The sequence below is a fragment of the Procambarus clarkii genome, chromosome 6 (assembly GCF_040958095.1).
Source record: "Procambarus clarkii isolate CNS0578487 chromosome 6, FALCON_Pclarkii_2.0, whole genome shotgun sequence".
NCBI classification, from domain to species: domain Eukaryota; kingdom Metazoa; phylum Arthropoda; class Malacostraca; order Decapoda; family Cambaridae; genus Procambarus; species Procambarus clarkii.
The window spans coordinates 10,016,403-10,029,713 of NC_091155.1; the positions used below are offsets into that span (position 1 = coordinate 10,016,403).

Below are 13,311 nucleotides of genomic sequence, written 5' to 3' on the forward strand. Positions count from 1 at the left end.
GTACGAGACTTGTTCCTCGCTCGTTATCCAATTTACCCATTCTTCTTTGGGAAATATTAGGGGTCAAACAGCTTTCGTGTTGCAGGCCAGGTTTCAGTTTCAGTTGTTGCAATGCGCTAGGTTGGTTGCCTGGTTTAATGCCCTGGGGAATGCCCCATTTTGGTTTTAGGGATCCGGATTTTGGGATGTTGGTCGCTTCGACCTTAGTTCAGTCCGCACCCCTTCGTCCTTCCCCTGTTGGTGTGATTCACCCTCCTCCTCCTCCTTCCCTGCTGCCGGCTCCCAAACTTCTGAGGGTTTTGGAGTCAGGGCGGGGTTTTAGTTGGGGGATGAGACTTGGTCAGCTCTGGGGGCTGCCTCATTTAACGCAGGGACGAAGGCCTTTGAGCTTGATCCTCCTGCCGAGGCTTCTGGGTCTTACCAGAAGACCCCTTTCTTTGATGCCTTTCCCTTGGACTCTGCCTTTTCCTCAGGAGTAGTGGGTGTGGAGGTTGGCTCTGCCCCAGGAGCCTGGTTTTGAGGCTTCTGGGGCTGGGGAGGAGTCGGCCCTGGGGTACTTGTGCACACCCTTTTGATCTTGCGTGGGCTTTGGTACCCTCGGGGCAGGGCTTGCTGTTGCAGGTTTTGGGGGTTTTTGTATCCACCTTTCTTGTACAAGTTTGAGATAGGTTTGTTTCCACGTTCCTCTGGGTTCCGCTATTTCATAATTTCGCAGGATTTCTACCACTCTTGATTTCCCCTACAGAGATTCTGGAAACCCTAGGTGCATACCTCCTGCGAGACCCGGACTTTGCCTCTGTGATGGACCCCGGTCACTTTTTAGTTCGGTTCTTCTTTCCCATATTGGGTGCGTTAAGAGGTTCTGGCATCTTACTGGCTTGCAGACTGCTCTTTCTTTTCGCTTGGGGCGTGGCATGGCTTCTGTCATACCTGCACCCTGGATTGGCAGGACCGTACTACGGTATTGCAGGTTTACCTGGGAGGCGCTTTTGAGCACCTCAATGCATGCCTTTATGCCACTGTGCTTCCTCTTGAGGTTGGCTTGCTCCAGTTGCATGCCTATGTGCTTTCTCTTTTGGCTTCCTTGGTTGTGGAGGAACTTCGCACTTGCAGGGACATCTGGCCTCGGTCCTGCACTTGTTTTCTCTTCTCATGCTGTCCTCGGACTGGCTTGTGGAGAATGTGTAGTCGCTGAGTGCCGGGCCATTGTCTGGGGCATTGCTGAAACTGTATGCGCCTATCCTCTGGGAGGCAGTGACTGTTTTTTGCCTCTCACCTTGCGTGTTGACAGACCGTCCTCACTCTCTCACTATTGATTCAGCTTGGGTTCCTGGCTCATCAGTTTTCTTCACCTTTCTGTCCGTTACTGGTTGCAGACTCTACTGCTGCTCAGTTTTGCAGGCGGCTTCTGTTAGTTGCCGTCCTCTTTCCTATTTGTTGGCGATCCAGGGGTGGACGTTCTCGCGCTTCCCGGAAAGATTGTGCCAGTGTTCAGGGGGCCAGATTCACAAAGAAGTTACGCAAACACTTACAAACCTGTACATCTTTTCTCAATATTTGGCAGCTTTGTTTACAATTATTAAACAGTTAATGAGCTCCGAAGCACCAGAAGGCTGTTTATAACAATAACAAGAGTTAATTGGGAGGTTTTTATGCCTGTAAACTGTTTAATAATTGTAACCAAAGCCATCAAACATTGAGGAAAGATGTACACATTCGTAAGTACTGGCGTAACTGCTTCGTGAATAGGGGTCCAGGTCTCTGCAGAATGAGGTGGGCCCTTGGTGCCAGCTTCTGTGCCTGTGCCTCCTTTGAAGTCATCTTCATCTAGTCAAAGCTGTGGTCACTCTGCACGTAAGTCGGCTTCTCGGAGGGGACGCCGACCATTTCACAGGTTGCCCATTCACGGTGAGCTGGGGGGAAGGCTGGCTCTGTTTGCCCATACTTGGTATCACAATTCATGGGCATTTTGGGTCATGTCCTCCAGCCTGTGGTGGCATTGGGTGGCTCCTTGGAAGAGGAGGAGGAGAAGGATTGGGGCTGGCAGGGCAGGCTTCTTCCCCTTCACTCCGTTAAGTCATCCTGGATGCGCTTGGGCATGGTCGAGATGACTTTGTCCCTCAAGTGAGTTTCTTGCATGTTTCAGTGACGAAACTGGTGCAGATCTTTGGTTCATTCTGGACTTGTCGCATTTGAACCGCTGGATTCCTTGTCCCCTCCTTTTGGATGACCACTCTGTCTCAGGTACTGTTTCTTTTGGAGCTGGGTTCGTGGATGGTGTCTCTGGACCTCCGGGATGCATGCTGGCACGTCCCCATTCCTCCGGGGTTCAGGAACGGATTAGGTTCTGTGGTGGGGCAGCAAGCTTACTGCTTTTGTTGCCTTCCTTTTGGCTCGAATCTGGTATCTCACATATTCATGAGACTTACCCGGGTCATGGTGACCCGTCTGTTTCTGCAAGGGCTGAATCTGGCACCTCGTATTTTCATGCGTCTTACCCGGGTTGTGGAGGCCCATCTGCATCTTCTAGGTGTTCGGGTCTTGGCCTACCTCAATGACTGGTTGGTATGGGCTCCCAGTCAGTCCGTTTGTCTACTCGACAGGGGTATGGTTCTTTCCCAGCTCACCGAGATCGGGACCCTGGTGAACTGGAGGAAGTCCCATCTGGGTTCCATCCCAGGTTCGGACTTGGCTGGGCCTTGTCTAGGATTCTCAGACAGCGTCCATGTTTCTCCCTCCTGCAGCATTGCTCCAGCTGCAGTTGCGCCTTCGGCTGTTCTTGAGGGGGTCCCAGGTCACTCAGCAGTTGCTCGAGCAGCTGTACGAGAGTTTGAACTTTGCCGTTCTGGTTTACCCACTGAGTCAGGTTTGGCTTCGGCGTTTGTTCTTGTTCCTTTGAGGCTATCCCTTCCACCATTCTCACAATCGCTGGGTTTGTCCACCAGGGGCCTTGCATCGGTTGCTGCGTCTCTGACTTCCTCTTCGGGTTTTTCGTTGTTTGCGGGGAGCCGATGGCTCACCACTTCAGTTCTCGACTGATGTGCATGGCGGTCATCAGTCACCTCAGGCCTTGATTTCTTGTTCTGGATTTTGCCTTGTGTGGCTGTACCAGCGGTGTGTGTGTGGTGTGGTGGCCAGGTGTCTTCTTGTACATGGGGCTGCATGCACCTAGGGGTGGCCTTCCCTAGGCTGTAACTATTACCCTTGAGTTTCAGGGTTTTCTTCCCATGGGCATTTGGGTCTCACTCCCATTTGAAGACTTTGTTGCTTGAGTTTGTCTTTGCCCTTGGGGTATGTCAGGGGTCTCCGGGCTTTCCGTCTTGCCCTGGACAGGGAGTGTTTGTTGCTGGGCTTCGACACTGCGGCCGGCGCAGGTTGCACACAGAGCAGCCGACGATTCTCTCTGGCTGCCGGTTTGTTTGTTGTGTGTCTTCGGGGGTTTTTTTGTTTTGTTTTGTTTTCTAGCTTTTTTTTTTTGTTCACAGAGGAGGTCTGCCTAGCTTCTTGTTAGGCAAGCCTTGGTTGTGTTGGTGGTCCTCCTCTGTTGCCTCCAAGGTTTTACGGCTGCTACTGGTGGTCAGTTTGCCTGTTGATAGCTTAGCTTAGCTAAGGCTCTACTTTTCTAAGGCTTTCCAAGGCTCTACTAGCTTAGCTAGTAGAGACCTGGAAAGCCCAGTGCCTGGGCTTTCCAAAGGACTTATTCACCCTAAGAGCCCTGGAAAACTCTAGTGGGCTTGGGGGTACCATGAATGAATCTTCCGAGTCCTCTCTCGCTTTGTGTGATGTTGAAGGTGGTTCGTCATCACTGCCTCAGGGATTCAGTCATCCATACTGCCTCTGTCATGCTGCCTGTTGGGTCGGGGACACCTATGGCCCGTAGTCTTGTGGGATTTGTTCCCCGCTTGTAACTCAATTTATCCATTCTTTGTCTGAAGATCACAGGGGTCAGGTAGTAGCTGCATTGTATGCTCGATTCTCCTTATTGCACCTGGCCAGTTTGGTTGCCAGGTTGGAGGCCCCGGAGCTGCCCTGCTTGTGTTTTAGGAACTTGGATTTGGGGGCGTTGGTCGCTTCGACCTAGGTTCTGCCCATGCCCTGGCTTCCTTCCCAGGTGAGTGTGGTTCTCCTGCTTCTTTCTCCCCCCCCCCCCCCCCCCACTCTTCCTTCCCCATCCCCAACTTTCGACTCCCAAACCTCTGAGGATTTTGGAGTCAGGGCAGGGTGTAGTGTGGGATGAGACTCAGGTGGCTTTGGGGGGCTGCCCCTTCCGACTCGGGCACAGAGGTGGTTGAGCCCCTTTTTCCCACTGAAACTTCTGGGGTCACCCCAGTAGACTCCTTTCTTTCAGGCTTTTCTCCTGGACTATGCCTTTTCTTCAGGGGTGGTGGGTGTGGATGAAGGCTCTGTCCTGGGGCCTGTGTCGGGAGATTCCTGGGGCTCTGGGGGAGTCTGCTTGGGTCCTTGTGCTTTCTGGGCAGAGGTTATTGCTGCAGCAGAGAGGGTTTCGTATCCTCCTTTCCTGTATGAATACGACTTAGGAACGGCACCTCTCCCCCCAGGTTCATTTTCGGCGTGCCTTTGGGTTCCTTGGATTTGTCTTTCCTGGGGTTTCTTATTGGATTTTCCCTGGGGAAGGTTCAGGAAGCCCTTGGTGCGTACCTCCTTTGAGACCCGGCTTATGCCTTGGTGTTGATCCAGCTTCTTTTGGGTTTGGTTCTTCTTCCCATTTTGGGTGTGTTATGAAATTCCGGGGGTCTTCCTGGCTGGCAGACTGCCCGTTATTATCTCAGAGCTTGGCATGGCTTTATTTTGTACCCCGTGCACATGAGTGGCAGAAGGTTTCTTCTATGTTGCAGGTATTCTTGGGGGGGCTCGCTCAAGTTCCTCAATGAGTGCCTCTTCACTCCTGCGCTTCCTCTTGATGTGGGTCTGGTGCAATTGCATGCTTAGGTTCCCACTCTTTCGGCTGCTTTGGTGGCTGAGGACCTCCAAACTAGCGGTTATTTATCTTTGGTCTTGCGCCTTTTCAGTTTTCTGGAGCTCTCTTCGAATTGGTTTTCGGAAGATGTGGGGTCATTGACTCTAGGGCCTCTGGCTGAGGTTTTGGTCTCGGCTATCGAGGCGTCGTCTGCTTTGCTTAACCACTGCACTGCACACCTGGTTTCGGCAAAAACTTCATAGTGCAATTGTCAGGACATATTTTTGTTGTTTTTATAAATGTTCAGGTAAAGTTAATATCAAAATGTTTCCAAACTCAATCATTTTCATTTCAAAACACACAGAGTGATGAAAACATTAAACAATATTAAGGCTCTGCAGTGGGTTCTTTTCTATGTTGTCTCAGTTTGGTAGTGCCTCTGTTGGTCAAGGTATGACCCATTGGGTCATCTTGGAGTGGGTGCGCTTTGTCGTGATCGAAACGACCCCGTTCCTCAGGTGGACCTAATGTTTCCAGTGTCGAAATGGGACTGTGCGGATCTGCGGTTTATTCTAGACTTGTCCCGTTGAACCCCTTGATTCCTTGCCCCTTCTTTCGGATGACCACCTTGTCTCAGGTCTGGGTTCTGTTGGAGCCAGGTTCCTTGGACCTCAGGGACGTATATTGGCATGTTCCTATTTATCCGGGCTTCAGGGACTGGTTAGGTTTAGTGGTGGGGCATCAGGCTTACCTCTTTCATTGCCTTCTTTTGGGCTTCAATCTGGCACCTCGCATATTCACGCATCTTTGATGTTCAGCCTCTGAACTGGATGGCTTAGGTAGCCGGTGAGGGGGGGATCTGGGGAGAGGGGGAGTTGCACGGACAGGTGGTGAGGTGTGACATTTGCTTGTTTCCTTAAGTTGTAGGGTGAGTTCTGCCTCCCTGTCTGGTTTTCGGTTATAATTTCTTACCATGTTTGTTTATGTCTACCTTTCTGGGTGCCATCCCCAGTCAATGGCAGACATGGAATGCCCCCACCCACATGAGAGCTTTTATAGGCCATTGCTTCCTTTGCCTCTCAGAGAGGGCCAAGTTCTGGCTTGTGGTCCCCGGTAGGCTGAACTTCAATTGACTGATGCCCCAGACTAATATAATACATATCAGCCTGATAGCTCCATGGAGCCTTTGGGGCTCAACCAGAAAATGGGGGTTTCATTACATTCAACGCTGGTTTTCTGTGGGGAGCCCCTTCGGCTCCCTGGAGCTTATCGGGCAAATGTATGTTATGTTAGACCGGGACATTAGCTAAGGAGTTCAGACCTACCAGGGACCAGCACCAGAACCTGGCCCCTTCAGAGAGGTTTCAGGGAGCAGTGGCCCTGGAAAACCCCATATGGTTGGGGGTTTTCCTGATCTGCCATCGACCGGGGTTAGGCACCCAGAAAGGTAGGCGTAACAAAACAAATCCCACATGGTAAGAAACTACAACAAAAACCGAACAGAGAAGTAGAAAACTCCTTACAATCCCAAGGAAACTAGCAAACAAGCAAACATCACACTTTACTGCCGCGCCGATCGTCCGCGCAGCCCTCCCCACCCCGGGAGGGGGAGGGGGGAGCCCCGGACCTACCGCGCCGACTGCCAAGCTTCAGTTCGTTCGCTAATGTCAACCGGGATTGACGCTTCTCTGGCCTCAGTTTCCTAGGCGGTGTTTGCCTTGTGTGGCGTTCACTGCCGTGTGTTGTGGTGTGCGGTGGCCAGGAGTACTTCATCAGTGCCGGGGCTGCATGTGCTTAGTGGCTGACTTCCCTAAGCGCCCTGTGAGTACTGCCCTTGCGTAACAGGGTTATCTTCCCTGGGGCGTTCGGGAACCATTCCTGTAGAGGTTCTTGCTGCTCGGCATTTGCCTCGCCCTTGGGGCCAGCTGGGGCTTGGGGCCCTTGTTTGGCCCTGGGTAGGGATTGGTATTGTGCTGGTTAGGGCGTCAAGGTGTTGCGCAGCCTGCCACCTAAGCGGCGGCCGGTTTCTGTTGCCTCTGGAGACGGTGTACTTTTGCGGGGTTTTTCTTTTGTTTTTAATTTTTCATGCCTGGTGGTGGTCTGCCTAAGGTGGTTATAGTTCCACTGGTAGTGTTTGGCGGCCCTCTGCTAGGCCCCCGTGATTGTACACGTCTCGGGGGTTTTCAGTGCTATAATCTACCCTCTTGTTATGTTTGGGTTTCTTAACCGGTTAGCAACACCTTGCCCGGGCTTCCCATAGTTGTTACCCTACAGGCCCTGGAAACCTTTGTCTGGGCTCGGGGGACCATTGAATGTGTCTTCCGGGTTCCAACCCGTCTTGTACGGGATCGTTGGTTGCTGTTCCCTTGTCTCCGGGTGACAGTCGCCATTTTTACCTCCGTCATGCTGCCTGTTGGGTCACTGACACCTTGACCCGGAGTCTTGCGAGTGATTCTCTGCTTGTTCTCCAGTACTCTCCTGATGTTATTACTGTTCTGAGTACAGGCGGCATCCGTGTTGCAAGCTAGGTTAGGTTGCTGCAACATGCTAGGTTGGTTTCCCACTCGAATGCCCCGTGGCCGCCCCGTTTGGTTAGGTGCTGCTCGCCCCTTTCCCTCCATGTTCCCGGCTCCGGACCGTCTGCGGGTTTCGGGGTCGGGGCGAGGTTTAGTTGCGGCAGAGACTCGGGCGGTTTTCGGGGGCTGCCCCGTTCGGGTTGGGGACGGAGGTTTGAGCCTGTGCCTCCTGCCAAGGCTTCTGGGTCTTACCAGCGGCTCTTTCTTGTTGCCTTTCCCATGGACTCTTGCTTTTCTTTCAGGGCGGAGGGCTTGGAGGACGGCTCTGCCCCGGGGCCTCTGTTGTTGGTTCCCGGGGCTGTGGGGGTTGCCTGCTAGCAGTTCTGGGGCGGTTTTGCCCCTTCCGGGGTTTTTCTGCTGTTGGGCGACGTTTTTCGCCCATCCAGTCTGCTAGCTTCCCACATTTACTGGCGTGTTTTTGTGTATTTAGCGTCAGTCACAGCCCCTGCTGGCGGCCATTTTTGTCTGCCAGTTTCCCGGCGTGGCCACCAGGGCGGCGTTGCGGTTTGTTTACATGCGTCTGGGTGTGCGAGCGAGCGTCTCGGGTGAGTTTAAAAAAAAAAATTTCAGGGTTTTTGTTCTGTTGTCGTTTCTTTGTTTTTCTGGTGTTTTCTTGCCGTTGCCTATTCCTCGGGAACGTTTGGGTGTTGATTTTGGGTCTGAGCCTATGGGTTGAGGCTCGGTGCCCCTGGCTGGTATGCTTGCTCCCACACCTTGTCCCTCGGTTTTCGGTCTGTTGGGATCGTTTTCCCAGGGGGTTCTGCTGGGGGCTGTGCTTTGCCTTTCAGTGGTGTTCTCTGCCGGCAAATGTGGTGTTTGGGCTCCCCCTGGTTCGATTCTGGGTTCCTTTGGGTTCCTTGGTTTCGTTCTGGAGGTTTCTTCCTCTTGGGCCCCCTTTTGTGGGTTCAGGGGACTTTGTTTCCTCATGTGACCCGGTTCTGCCTTTTGGGGTTCCGGGGTCTTCCTGGCTTGCAGACTGATCTTTTTCGGTCTTGGCACATGTTGTGGTTGTGCTGGGACTTTGCGGTTTTGCTGTCGAGGTGGGCCTTTTGATGCAGTTTTGTGCCTTCTTTGCCTGGCCGGCGTAGTGCTCTCTGCCCACTATTTGGCGACTTGTACTTTTACAATACATGTCCTCACCTAGTTGTGCTGCCGGGGTTGAGCTCTGGCTCCTTGGTCCTGCCTCTCAACCGTCTATCAACAGGTAATTACCTAAGTGTAGTTACAGGATGAGAGCTACGCTCGTGGTGTCCCGTCTTCCCAGCATTCTTTGTCATATAACGCTTTGAAACTACTGACGGTCTTGGCCTCCACCACCTTCTCACTTAACTTGTTCCAACCGTCTACCACTCTATTTGCGAAGGTGAATTTTCTTATATTTCTTCGGCATATGTGTTTAGCTAGTTTAAATCTATGACCTCTTGTTCTTGAAGTGCCAGGTCTCAGGAAATCTTCCCTGTCGATTTTATCAATTCCTGTTACTATTTTGTATGTAGTGATCATATCACCTCTTTTTCTTCTGTCTTCTAGTTTTGGCATGTTTAATGCTTCCAACCTCTCCTCGTAGCTCTTGCCCTTCAGTTCTGGGAGCCATTTCGTAGCATGTCTTTGCACCTTTTCCAGTTTGTTGATGTGCTTCTTAAGATATGGGCACCACACAACAACTGCATATTCTAGCTTTGGCCTAACAAAAGTCATGAACAATTTCTTTAGTATATCGCCATCCATGTATTTAAATGCAATTCTGAAGTTAGAAAGCATCGCATAGGCTCCTTGCACAATATTCTTTATGTGGTCCTCAGGTGATAGTTTTCTATCTAGAACCACCCCTAGATCTCTTTCTTTATCAGAATTCTTTAAAGATTTCTCACATAATATATAGGTTGTATGGGGTCTATGTTCTCCTATTCCACATTCCATAACATGACATTTATTAACATTAAATTCCATTTGCCAGGTGGTGCTCCATATACTTATTTTGTCCAGGTCTTCTTGAAGGGCATGACAATCATCTAAATTTCTTATCCTTCCTATTATCTTAGCATCATCAGCAAACATGTTCATATAATTCTGTATACCAACTGGTAGATCATTTATGTACACAATAAACATCACTGGTGCAAGAACTGAACCCTGTGGTACTCCACTTGTGACATTTCTCCATTCCGATACATTGCCTCTGATTACTGCCCTCATTTTTCTATCAGTCAGAAAATTTTTCATCCATGATAGAAGCTTACCCGTCACCCCTCCAATATTTTCCAGTTTTCAGAACAACCTCTTATGTGGAACTCTGTCGAAAGCCTTTTTTAGGTCCAGATAGATGCAGTCAACCCAACCATCTCTTTCCTGTAATATCTCTGTGGCTCGATCATAGAAACTGAGTAAAGGTTCCTGTGCCTCTTGGGCTCTATCATGTCTACATGTGACATTGTATGGGGGTCAGCCTCGTTACCTGTGTGTGGAGTCACCACATTACTTCCTAGTGCTTTCCCGTTACCATTCTGACACTAACAAAAAAAAAAAAAAAAAAAAAAAAAAAAAATTATCTGTGGCTCTTTTGGGTACTCAGTTTCCACCTGTGTCCCCTAGTGCATGTGCCCCTTGTGTTACATAGCCTGTCCTTATCAACCCTGTCGATTCCCTTGGGTATCTTGAATGTGGTGATCAGGTCTCCCCTCACTTCATCTTCCAGCGAAGTGTGGTTTCATTCCCGTAGTCTCTCCTCATGACTTAGGTAGTGTACTTTTTCTTTCGCAAGGGGTTCTGTTCCCTTCTCTGTTGACTTTGCGCTGGGGGGAGCAGCTTGCTCTGTTGCCTCTCGCTTGGTCCCGCTGTTGGTGGGCGTTTTTTGTTGTCTTCCGGCCTCTGCTGGCGTCGGAGGACGGCTTCTCCCCCTTGGGGTGGGGGTTCAGAGCTGGCGGGGTGGGCTTCTTCCCCTGTGCTTCGTCATTTCCGCTTCGTGGGTGCGTGGGGCGTGGTCGATCTGCCCCATCATTCTGGACTTTTTCAGTCTGCGCCCTGGATCCTCTGCCCTCCTCGGGGGACTGTTGTCTCCTGTTCGGATTCTGTTGGGGCCGGGTGCATGGATGGTGGCCCTGGACCTCCAGGTCACTTCTTGGCATGTTCCTCTCCAGTTTTTCTGGGGCTAGCACGGTTGGTGGTGGGGCTTCATGTTTGCTGTTTTTATTGCCTTCCCTATTTTGTAATGGGCTTTTCGTATACTCTTTGCATCTTTACCGGATCTTAGTGCCCTGTCTGAGTCTGAGATTCGGTGTCTGACCTACCTCGACGACTGGCTGGTGTGGGCTCCCAGTCAGTCCGCTTGTCTGCTCGCCAGGGGATGGTTCTTTCCAGATCGCCGGGTTTGGTTTCCTGGTGATCTGGAGGTTTTTCCATCTGTTTCCGTCCCGGGTTCGGACCTGGGCCTTGTTTAAGGCTCTTGGGCCCCTCATTGTCTTCCCTCCAGAAGTGTTACTGCGGCTGTGGTCCCGCCTTTGGCTGTTCAGGAGGGGGTCCCGGGTTGCTCAGCGGTTGCTTGGGTGGTTGTGCGGGAGTCTGCACTTCGGCGTGCTTGTCTGCCCGCGGAGTCGGGTTTGGCTGCGGCGTCGGTTGGTTCCTGCGGAGACTCCCCTTCCGCCTCTTGCATTCCTTGGGTTCCTCTGGGGATCTTGTGTTGGTGCTGTGTCCTCAGCTTCCTCTTTGGGGTTTTCAGGGTTCCGTGCCTTGGCACCAACCCTCAGCCTTCGTTCGATGTGTTCACGGACGGGTCGTCTCTCGGCTGGGGCTTTGTGACCAGTGCTCACCAGGTCGGCCGAGGTTGATGGAGTCTGTCTGTCCGTTGGGCTCACAGCACGGTTCGGGTGTTCATGGCTGTCTGGTTTGCGCTTCGGAGGGTTTGGGTCACTAGGTACTCTACCATTCAGCTCTGTTTGGACTGTTCTCTGGTGGTTCTTGCCGGAACCACAGGGGTTTGGCTAACCGTGTGGTTTGTGTCCGGGGTGTGTCCTGCGTCTTGGCGGACAGCTGTCTCGGTTCATTCCTCTTCGTGGGTTGGCCAGTTGTTGCCGATTCGTTTTGTTGGCTCTGTCGGGCATATTGACTCCTGGCCATGGACGTCTTCGGGTCGGCGTGGTCTAGGCGTCGCCCATTTTGTGGCGCCCTTCCCACCTGCGAGGACTTCACGGTGGAGGCTTTCGGCAGGACTGGTCGAGGTGGGGGTACCTGTTCCTCTTCTCCCGGTCCAGCTGTTGCTTCGGGTTCTGGCTCGGTTGCAGCCCATTCCCACGAGAACAGTCCTTATGGTTGCATGGTGGCCAGCCCGGCCTTCTTTTCAGACGCTGCTTCATAGGTGTCCGTACCCGGGGCGTTTTTCCTGAGGCTTCGCCTCTTTCAGCAGGCCGAATCGGTCCTGTCTGTGACTGGTTCGGCCTTCTCCTTGGCTCTTCGCGTCTGGTATTTTGACGCGGGTATCACCATCTCTATGGTGTTCAGGTGGCTTTGTTGACGGTGTCCCACCTGCGAGCTTCGTTTTGGAGACAGTATGACATTTCTTACGTTTTCTCGTGTTTTGTTTCCCCTGCTCATGTGTCGCCTGAGCCATCCTGGTCCTTGTTCTGGGTGCCTTCTTATCTTCCCCTCAGTTTGTGGTAGCCCCTTCAGTTCAGTTTCCTGTTCTTTGGTTCTGGTGGTAGCTTTATAGGTGTGCAGCCTTTCTCTGTCCTGGCGCCGGTCGTGACGGCTGCTTTTCGGAGGGGTTCTTGGGGTATTGGTGCTTGATTGGTTTGGCCGGGGGGTGCGTCCTGTGTTGTGCGGTTGTGTTTTTTGCTGTTGCCGGCGTACCGTGTCTGAGGATGCGCTGTGGTTGATCCGGTTCCTTCGTTCCCTGTTTTCAGGGCTCGGGTCTCCCAGGTCGTCTGCAGTGTTTTCCTTCTTCTGGCCTGCGGTCTGTCTTTGCGCCCGTGCTGTTCAGACGTTTGCAGCTTTTGCTGCTGTGTTGGTGACGTCTCGGGCTCATTTCGGGCGCAGGGATTTGTGGGTCGCACGGGTTTTTGGCTGCCCATCCATATGTGCGTCTGTTCTTGGGCGTTCTTGTTGCCTTGGGTCGCAGGTTTGCGACCGGTTGTCTTGGCTTTGCGTTGCAGAGTTTGTGGAGGCCGCCTCCCGGGTTAGCCCTTTCTTTTCCTTCTCTTTGGGTATGAAGCTCCAGGGAGCCGTAGGGGCTCCCCACAGAAAACCAGCGTTGAATGTAATGAAACGCCATTTTCTGGGTGAGCCCCGGAGGCTCCCTGGAAACCCTTCCTCCCACCGGTCGGCGGTTTTTTCGCGTTGGTTGAAGCTTAGCTTCCGAACTGGAGCTTGGCAGCCGGCGCGGTAGGTCCGGGGCTCCCCCCTCCCCCTCCCGGGGTGGGGAGGGCTGCGCGGACGATCGGCGCGGCAGTAAAGTGTGATGTTTGCTTGTTTGCTAGTTTCCTTGGGATTGTAGGGAGTTTTCTACCTCTCTTCGGTTTTTGTTGTAGTTTCTTACCATGTGGGGTTTGTTTTGTTATGCCTACCTTTCTGGGTGCCTAACCCCGGTCGATGGCAGATCAGGAAAACCCCCAACCATATGGGGTTTTCCAGGGCCATTGCTCCCTGAAACCTCTCTGAAGGGGCCAGGTTCTGGCGCTGGTCCCTGGTAGGTCTGAACTCCTTAGCTAATGTCCCGGTCTAACATAACATACATTAGCCCGATAAGCTCCAGGGAGCCTCCGGGGCTCACCCAGAAAATGGCGTTTCATTACATTCAACGCTGGTTTTTTGCCAATATTAATTTAT

At 52.2% G+C, this 13,311-nt stretch overlaps 1 protein-coding gene across 4 annotated transcripts in view; it reads left to right on the plus strand.

Moving 5' to 3' along the window:
* LanB2 (laminin subunit gamma-1) overlaps positions 1-13,311 on the plus strand; it is a 529,033-nt gene that overhangs the window by 396,714 nt on the left and 119,008 nt on the right. The window lies entirely within an intron of this gene.